We start from the raw sequence: 9261 nt of genomic DNA, 5'->3' as shown, positions 1-9261 counted from the left end.
GGGTTTCTCTGCAACTTACTAAGAGGTATTTATCAAAATAGTAGACGTGGTGAGTAATTGAGCATGTATGCATACTTTTGAAATTGTGGGGAATCAGACAAATGTTTATTACAGAATTAGTTTTTTTAAATCTTGAGTAAATCTTTCTGCCCCAGTCAGAAGAAAAATTGCCCCGATTCACTAAATGCTTAACAAACCTGGTGAATTCTTTGAATGACATCATCCATGGTTTTTCAAGCTGCACTTTGTCAATTGCCTTCCCTTCAGGAAATGAGTCTGTTTTATTACTATGGCCATAAATTTTCTTTTATGATCTAAAGTAAAAGTGTGCATTTAATAAATCAATTTAATTTCAAGCAGACCCACATGGGACAGTCACAAGAACATGATTACATGGATTTGAGCTGGATTTAGTTATGGCTGCATCTCAGTGGGGTCATGTTATTTGTCTCTGTTAAAGGGAGACAGCGCCGAGTACTAAACATTGACCACTAGAGGGTGCTAGAATGACTCTTTTTCAAAGTGAAGAGATTTACGTGGGCAATGGCCTCTCAAGCAACTTTTATATGCAGTTATGGGCTCAGCTGATTTAGATAAGGTAAGGGAGGTTGAAGAGCTGCCATTTTTAACAGCCCTCACGATTAATCATCCGAGAGATTACTGAGATTATTGCTTTTGATATCAGACAGAGCAGCACAGGAATCCAGAATGAGTTGATAATGCAGTTGCTTAGGAGCGCCAGACAGAAGAGGCTGTTCATCACATTCAGACACAACTGACCCCAGATCAGAGCGGACCACCCGTTCAGGCTGCTGGATTTAAAGTAATTTGTACTGAAGTCCACCTGGCATCTGCAGATTTATATTGCAGTGCAAAAGTGGTCATTCTCCTTGAACTGCACATTTACTCATGTTACAACAACTTACATGGTGTTATATCAGATTTTTTGTGATAAACATAAAACTAGGGTGGAATTATAAGGGGGGGAGAAAAAAAAAAACATTTGTTTAATCTACTTGTTTCCAAGAGACAAAACTTAGCAGTGCTATTTTAAGTTCAGCTCCATTTACTTTAACACCCCTGGTCAACATACAGTTCTGCTAAATATCTTCCAAAGTCCACATGTGTGTAATTTAAATGCAACATGCAGTGGTTCTGTGAAGCCCGCTGCGGCTTGCTGGAGAACATGATGCTGTCCTTTCGATGGCATCTTCATGATGCCGTTGATGAAAATAGCAGACAGGTCAGGGTAAAGTTGTGAAGAAGTATAAATCAGACCTGGGTCATGAAATAACACTCCAAGCTTTGAACATCATCTGAAGATGCCAAGCAAATGGCTACCAATTTATAGAGGTCCAAAAAAACTGACAGGAAGGGCAAAAAGTGGATTTAAAAGAGAGGCACCAAGTGGCATATGGTGACTCTGGAGGAGCTACAGACATCCACAGCTTAGTTGTGGACTCAAAAAACCTGGGCGTTATTGAAAGGGTGGCAGGAAGACAGCTACTGTTGAAAGAAAGCCCCAAAAAGTCCCATTTGCTGGTTGCCACAAGCGTTTTGGGGACTCAGGAATGCATATTTTCCCAAGGTAACATGCATAAATCGGGCCATGTGTCACAGTAGATTTCAGATTCATTGCTTAGAGTGCACTTGAAATAATGACTTAAACTATGAAAAAATTAATGACCTAACGCACCCAGTTCCAACTTTAATTTATTGAACTGGACCTACAGTAACCCCTAACCCTGCATTTTTCATCACAGTTTCAGTCTCTTATGTTCTACCCACTAACCTCAATGTCTTTATAAAGGATTTAGGTGATGGAGCAATACAAAGTAACGTGGATAAAGGAAAACAAACTGGAGAATGGAAAATGACACCTGCCTATTAAACATGCAAAGCCCAACATAATTCCCCTGAGCCCACCAACCCCATGGAGTCACATGGTGGCAGCATCATGCTGTGGGGATGCTTTTTCTTCAGCAGAGACAAGGGAATTTGGTCACAATGTTCTCTGTAAAAATATTTAGATAGCATGCCATTTGCCTACCTCTTGACTATGTTCTGCTCTGTGTCAGTCTATCACATACAACCCCAAAGAAATCCATTTAATTTTACTGCAATGTGACAAAAAGTGAAAAAGGTTTAAGAGGTAGAAATACTTTTGTGAGGAGGTGTATTAATTATTGCCGGCATAGCTCATTATCCAACCTGATGTAATGCACACAGCTTCAATAAAGGGGCAAGCCATTGACCCCGTAGACTTAAGACTAGAACCGCACCTTTAAGATGAAAGCACTTGCGGCGTTTTTGTTCATCCCTCCGGAGAGAGACAGTGAGAGAGTATTGACCCCAGGGTGCAAATTTGGCTCTTTTGAGGCCAGTCATTTTATAAATATATGAAAAAAATACCTCAGCGGAAACTCAAAGCAGGTACACATGTTTTCTGGGTGCCCTGCTGCAACTCTCGTCGTGCTCGTTTTAAGTCCTGACCGTTTGATGAGTTTGCTCACATCACTAATTCCAATTTCACAATCTTCCCAGAGGAAAAAATGCCAACCTCCAGGTGAACAAAAGGCTTAACAGGAGAATCTCTCTGTCTCCTGAGTACACGTCTGTCAGTATTTAATACGTCACACTGGTTAAATGTCATGTCCAGACTGCAGCCTGTCTTATCTTGTTTTCCGAATTTAATGCATTATTGATGAGGGCCGATATCAAGTCACAGTCTGCTGCCTGCTCTTCTGTGCTCTTTTAAAGACACATGATGTAATCAAGAAAAATGATACTTTTTTACGCTTTAAAATAAATAGTTTTGATTAAAAAATAATTATCAATGCATGTACATCGCATCAACAGACAAAAATGTAACAATAGAGAAAAAACAAAAATGCATGTAGCTAGAAACAGAGATTAAAACAGGATGTGACTCCCAGTTATGAAATGATGCATACTAAACACACAGTATGTTCCGTGTTTAAATTTTTATGGGATCTAACATGAAAAGCATGTGTTGTTATGGCTTTCTGACCTTTGTTACCTGAACCCGAGTGTTACAAAGAGCTCTTGTAGGAAAGCATTACAGATTTTAAGGTTCCTTTAAGAAGCCTTAGGGAGACCTACAGCGGTACTGACCACTTCTTCAAATAACACAGAATGGGGCTTCCATGATATTTTGACATAATTTATGATGTTCTCTGTAATAATAGTCAACAGAAGTTTTTATTTTTGGCAAAGAGTACAACTTTTTTTTCTTCCCATGTTGCAAGTATTTAAACTGGGTGTATAAACTGAGGCCTATTTTTGTACCCTTAGAACTGCAGATTTTTTCTGTTTTTGCTTTTTTTGGTCCCATTTAAATGTTTAAAGTCTTTAAATAATGTTAACATCACACAAAGATAATAGAGTAAATACGTCAAGCAGTTTTCAAATGAGTATCTCCTCATTTCATGTAATGGCCGCGTCAGTGGCACAGGTGCTATGAGTTTGTTTTATAACCACCAGGTGGCTGGTTTAAAACCCGCTCTGTCCGCCTCAGTCATCGTGTCCTTGGGCAAGACATTTTTCCCACTTTGCCTGCTGCCAGTGGGCAGAGGGTCCGGTGGCATTGATTGTCTGGGGCCTCGCTTCTGTCAATTTACCCCTGGGCAGCTGTGGCTATAAATCTAGCTCACCACCATCAGTGGGTGAATGTAGTGCTTTGGGGTCCTCAGACCTGATAAAGCACTGTACAAGTGTAAGCCATTTACTATTGTTTAGCATTTATTGATGGAAAAAAGCTTTCCAAATGAACCTGCCTCTATGTGAAAAAGAGTGAAGAGAGTGAAGTCTCATTCAGATGGTCAGAAAAAAAAAGACTCAATTTAAGCAGAAGGGCCAGACGCATCTCCACTGATCCCACCCACCCAGGCAATGCTGTTTGCCCCTCTCCCATCATGTAAATGCTTCAGAAGCCTCAAAGCCAAAGCAAATAAACTAAGAAACAGCTTCTTCCCAAGAGCTGTGAGGGCAATCGCCCCCTGATGGGAGACTGCAGTCCAGCACTTTAAAATCACCCCACTGTTACTAGCCCGTTATACATTACAATCACCTCAATGTTACTGCCTACTTGCACACTATCATGTCTGAATATCTAAATGCACATTGCTGTAGACAAAGCCTCAGATCATCATTGTTCAATAAGTACCCTACTACCTCTGTTATCTGTGACTCTCCTGAACACGCAAAAAAAAATTTAACCCTTGTTCATTGCCTGTTTCTTTGTCAGTTTTTTCCTTCATTATGTGTAATGTGAACCGGAGCAGTAGTGGTAACACGCGGTGGCAAATAAAACATTCTTGATTCTTAAACAAGCAGTTCATGTTTTAAAATCCACCTAAGTCGCTAAATTAAAGCTATTCTACAAAGAAGCGTGGACCAGAATCTCTCCACATCAATATAAAAGTAATATTCTATGAGGTAAGCAACAAATCTGATGTTTATGAAAAAGAAAAAAAAAAAACATATTTTTGGTGATCATTAAGAATGTGATTGATTAATTGAGAAATTAGTCTATTATACAATAAAAAGTAATTAAAGGCATACTGACTGCAACATTTACTGAAATTTTAGGCAATTCTTTTGTTGCTTTGTACTAGAATATTCTACCTGAAGGATATTCATCTTTAATTCCATGTTAGCATGAAGTAATGTGCCATGTTTCTGTGTTGGCTGCAGTTAGACCACCAAAACCTCTCTCTCTCTCTCTGTGTGTGTGTGTGTGTGTGTGTGTGTGTGTGTGTGGGTGTGTGTGTGTGTGTGTGTGTGTGTGTGTGTGTGTGTGGTGTGTGTGTGTGTTGTGTGTGTGTGTGTGGTTGCGTGTGTGGTTTGTGTGAGTAATTCAACTGAAAACAGATGTTACTACACAATTTGTGGATTTGTGGGGAAATAACAAATGCTGAACAGTCCACTTCCATCAAAGATTACAAGCAGTCATCAAAACTGGATAAGAAGTTGGGGAGGCACGATCAAAGAACACAAGCCAAGCCAAGAGAGAAAAGCACAAGGCATCACATGGCTGAACATTGGTTAAGGTCCAATGCATTACAAGTCTGAAACTTTGACTTACTCTATTCTGTAACTGTGCTGCAAAGACATTTTAACTAAGTAAAGCACTCCACATCATACTAAGCACACCAATAAGATGTTGCAGTCTGTGTTTCTGAAAGGGCACGTCAGGTTTTGAGGAAACTGGCTTCTCAGTGGGTTACATAACACCAATGTAGTCTCAGTTTCAATCTAAGCATGACTTTAACTATATAAATAAATAGAAATAAAAAAATAAAACAATAATAAATTTCCTTGAAAATTTGTCAAAGTGCCACATTAATGTAACGTCGCTGATTTACCTCTAGTTTGCATATAATGATAATAATAATAATAATAATAATTATTATTATTATTATTATTATTATTATTATTATTATTATTATTATTATTATTATTATTATTATTATTATTATTATTTGTAGCCACCTTTAAGGACACTCAAGTCAAAGCGAAAACAAAGACACAATCTGTAGAATTTAAGAGTCAGAAAATAAACACAATGAAAATGCAAATTAAAATAAAATAAAAAACTAACTGTGTAAAAAAACACATTTGTTTAGGTTGCCTTCAACTGTTCTAGTTGACTGAAACACCACTAGTGTTTTTTTTTATTTTTTTTTATGTTCTATTTTCTATCTACATTTTATTCCTACTTGCTTTTATTCTGTTTTATTTTGCTATATTTTAATCACGTAAAGCACTTTGCATTGTCTTTGTACTGAATTGTGCTATATAAATAAATTTGCCTTGCCTTGCCTTGTAAGAATAAAGGCTTCACAGAAAAATTAACACAACGGAGAGACTTTCGTCACAAAGAGGCCAGTTTTAAAAAGATGGATGTGAGGCGGGATTTAAACGTGCCCAGTGAGTCAAAGTTGCCTTTGGATGTAAGGTGGGAGGGAGTTTCAAGAGTCGGGGGACAGAGTGGCTTGAAGGCTCTGTACCCCCTGGTGGACATGCGAGCTGGAGGAACAGTGATGTTGATGGATGATGAGGATCTGAGAGTCCGCCTTGGTCTGTGGAATGTGGAGGAGGCCAGTGAGATATGAGGGAGCGAGGTGGTGGATGGCCTTGAACGTGAGGAGCTGCATTTTGAAGCCGATACGATACTTGAGGGGAGCCAACTTTAGCTGCTGAAGAACAAGCAGAGATGTGATGGACCAGATTGGGTTCTGGAGATGATCCGGGCAGACAGCATTCTGAACCAATTTATGGATAGAAAAGTGAATAAACTGCAGCTTTTCTATCAGTTTTTTTTTTTTTTGGCACGTCAGTTAGGTTTTCACAAATCTATGCTCTGTTAATATGTATCACAAATTTACCACATTTGGTTAGTAAAGAGTAGATCATCCAACTGTAACTAATTACTTCAAAATGTTTTATTCTTTTCAGAACATGTTCTAATAAACAATGCTTTTGTAATCAATGAAACAAAAGTGTAAAAAAATATATATTTTTTTATGCTTTTTCAGTCCTGCTAACATTATAAAGTAACTCTGCAAACAGAGTAAATAGAAGACTCGTGAACACAAACTCCAATATCAAGCAAAGAGCTGTGCTGCTAATGGCTGCCATGAGCTGAAGGATACAGCGCAGGTTTATCTCCTCATCTCACGTCTCATCATGACTCATGCTGTCAGCGGTCAAAAGGTATCAGTCTGTCGTCATCTCTCAAAGAGAAGCCGTCTGGCTGTTTGTGATATCCCGGAAATTTATCAACACAAAGAGGCTCCGGATATTATGGAAGCTGTCTGGTAGAAGTGCTAATTTGGTTTATGCAACTCAAAACTTAACTGAGATGCCAGGAATAGGTGGAATTTGAGTTAATTAAGTCATCTCGCTTAACATTTATTTATTTGGTTTTAAGGCTTGCCCTATATATTGCAATGGGTCCTTGGGCATTTTATTTTTGAACAATAACACTTTCTATAAGTATTGTATTACAAACTGCAAAAGCTATCAACAATATCCCAGTCTAACTTTGGGAGTATTTTATATTTTGTGTTTTTGGACCAATGTATTAAAAAAAACAGCAATTTGAGCTTGTAACGCACCAATCAGTTGGTCATGACCATGCGTCCATCCACTGTCTAAACCTGCGTATAAGTAGTCCCTCCCCCTCTTATATCCTCACTTCTTCATCTACATTACACTAGTTCCCCAATCCTATGTTATCCCTTTCCGTTCATAGTGATAACTTATTTATTGCTACCATCCAAGGTGGATCAGCAGCGTAACTCTGGGTATCATTCTGTGTCGGGACCTTTGAATAGTGAGCACGGCTTAAAAAACGTGTTGATTATGAAAGAAAAATGTTTGGATTTGATCATTCCTATTTCAAAATCTATAATAAACCCCTTAGTTAAACTTTAACTAGGTCATTCTATGATAAAAAGAGATTATTTAAAAAAAAAACTGTTTGATGTTTTTGAAACTTTTAACCTTTTTGTAAAAACTTAAGAAAAGCATTTTTATTCTTTTTTTGGCCTCAGAACAAACGTACAGTGAGGCTGAAAACCAAATATATAGAAGGGTAAAACCTGGTCTTACATATTCAACACTGATTATTATATTTTTAAAATAGCTTTGACCGACCTGAGTGAATTATTAGTTATGCGAAGAAGGGGGTTGCCAAGAGTGGCATTCATGTAGTAATTGCAACAGTCAACATGGGCAACATTAGCATTTTATTCTTGGTGTTAAATTAAGAAAGGGTATGCGCTTGCCTGTAAATCTCATAGCAATTCATCTGTCATCGATTGACCTTTTGTTAATACCAGACAAAAAGATCACAGGGGTTGAGGAAACAACGTGGTAGCTGCTTCACTTGTGGCGAATGGACGGAGGGAGCCAGTGGAGCATGTCAGTTAGGGCTGTAAACTGGCTATTATTGGCTCAAAACAATAACTGGAGAGTGAGAGCAGCCTCTAGGGTTAACAACTCAGACTCAGGAGGGTGATGGTGAGTTCAAATGTCACAGCTGAGGGAGTGGCCAATGGGTTGGTAATTGGGTGATAGTAAAACTGAGACTACCTTAATGATTAGAAAAATATATCTTCTTGTTATAGTCTTATCGTTATTATCTAGACGGATTTAAAATGAATGAAAAGCTGCACACAGACCATGACGAAGACCAGAAACACCAGTGCTACATATGAATCTAACTTCTCAGTTTCCTTGTTTTGACAAATTTAAGCTTGTCCTAAAGAAAAAAAGAGAAACTAGAACCACAGACCGCAGAGTTTCATTACACAACACTGCAGTAACTTTCTGCAGAGCTCAGGGACATGGCACTGAGGCACGGATGTGAATGGTTGGAGGAAAACGGGACACAAAAACTATTATACCACGGTTAAACTGAAACATGACCATGTATTTATTGTCCTTGCTTCCCTTTAAGAATATTGATATGGCTCTGATAACATTTACAAAATGCTAGATCAGCTGAACCAATCAATTTTAAGTCACTTGCTCATAAATAAGACGCATTACCGAGCCCATATCCTTGTTATTTGCTAACCTGTTACCGCTCTGCTGTAGGATTTCATATTATAATATATATCAGATTTGCTCCCACTCATAAGTATGTGAATACAAGATTACTTGCACATCCAAATATAGATCTCTTCCACTCTGTCTTTAGCTCATTTTTCATCAGGTCTCAGGAGGCTTTGATTCCTGAATGGAAAGTTTCCAACTGAGTGCTCAGACATTTCTCCAAGCACCGAGAAGATAAAGGATTATCTCAGACAACAAAGTCAGCATGTTCATGTGTGTTGGCTGAGTCCCTTCCATACATTGTATTTAAAAAAGCTGATGCATGTATTTTGTGGTAACCCTTTATATGTCAGAAAGGGACAAGAATTCGACTATGGGTAAACAACACAGGCATCCTCTCCTCTCCTCTCTATTCTGACGAATAGAGAGAATAGAAAGTTTCACGCTGAAAGTGTGTTACACAAGCCCAACTGCCAGACAACAATTCCTGTTTACTCTGCTTGGTACTTAAAATCACCCTGACTGGTGTCTCTTCCTTTAGCTCAGAGATTACAGCAGCAGGAAGCTTCAAGTTCATTGTCAGTATTCATTCCCCCTTGAACATTGCTAGGATTTTAAATGATAGGTCAACACCAATTTTTGGTGAATAATTGTGAATAATGGTACATGGTTTTT

Source organism: Fundulus heteroclitus, unplaced genomic scaffold, assembly GCF_011125445.2.
Source record: "Fundulus heteroclitus isolate FHET01 unplaced genomic scaffold, MU-UCD_Fhet_4.1 scaffold_454, whole genome shotgun sequence".
NCBI lineage: Eukaryota > Metazoa > Chordata > Actinopteri > Cyprinodontiformes > Fundulidae > Fundulus > Fundulus heteroclitus.
The sequence above is the reverse complement of the archived record's forward strand: the minus strand, read 5'-3'. Positions refer to the sequence as shown.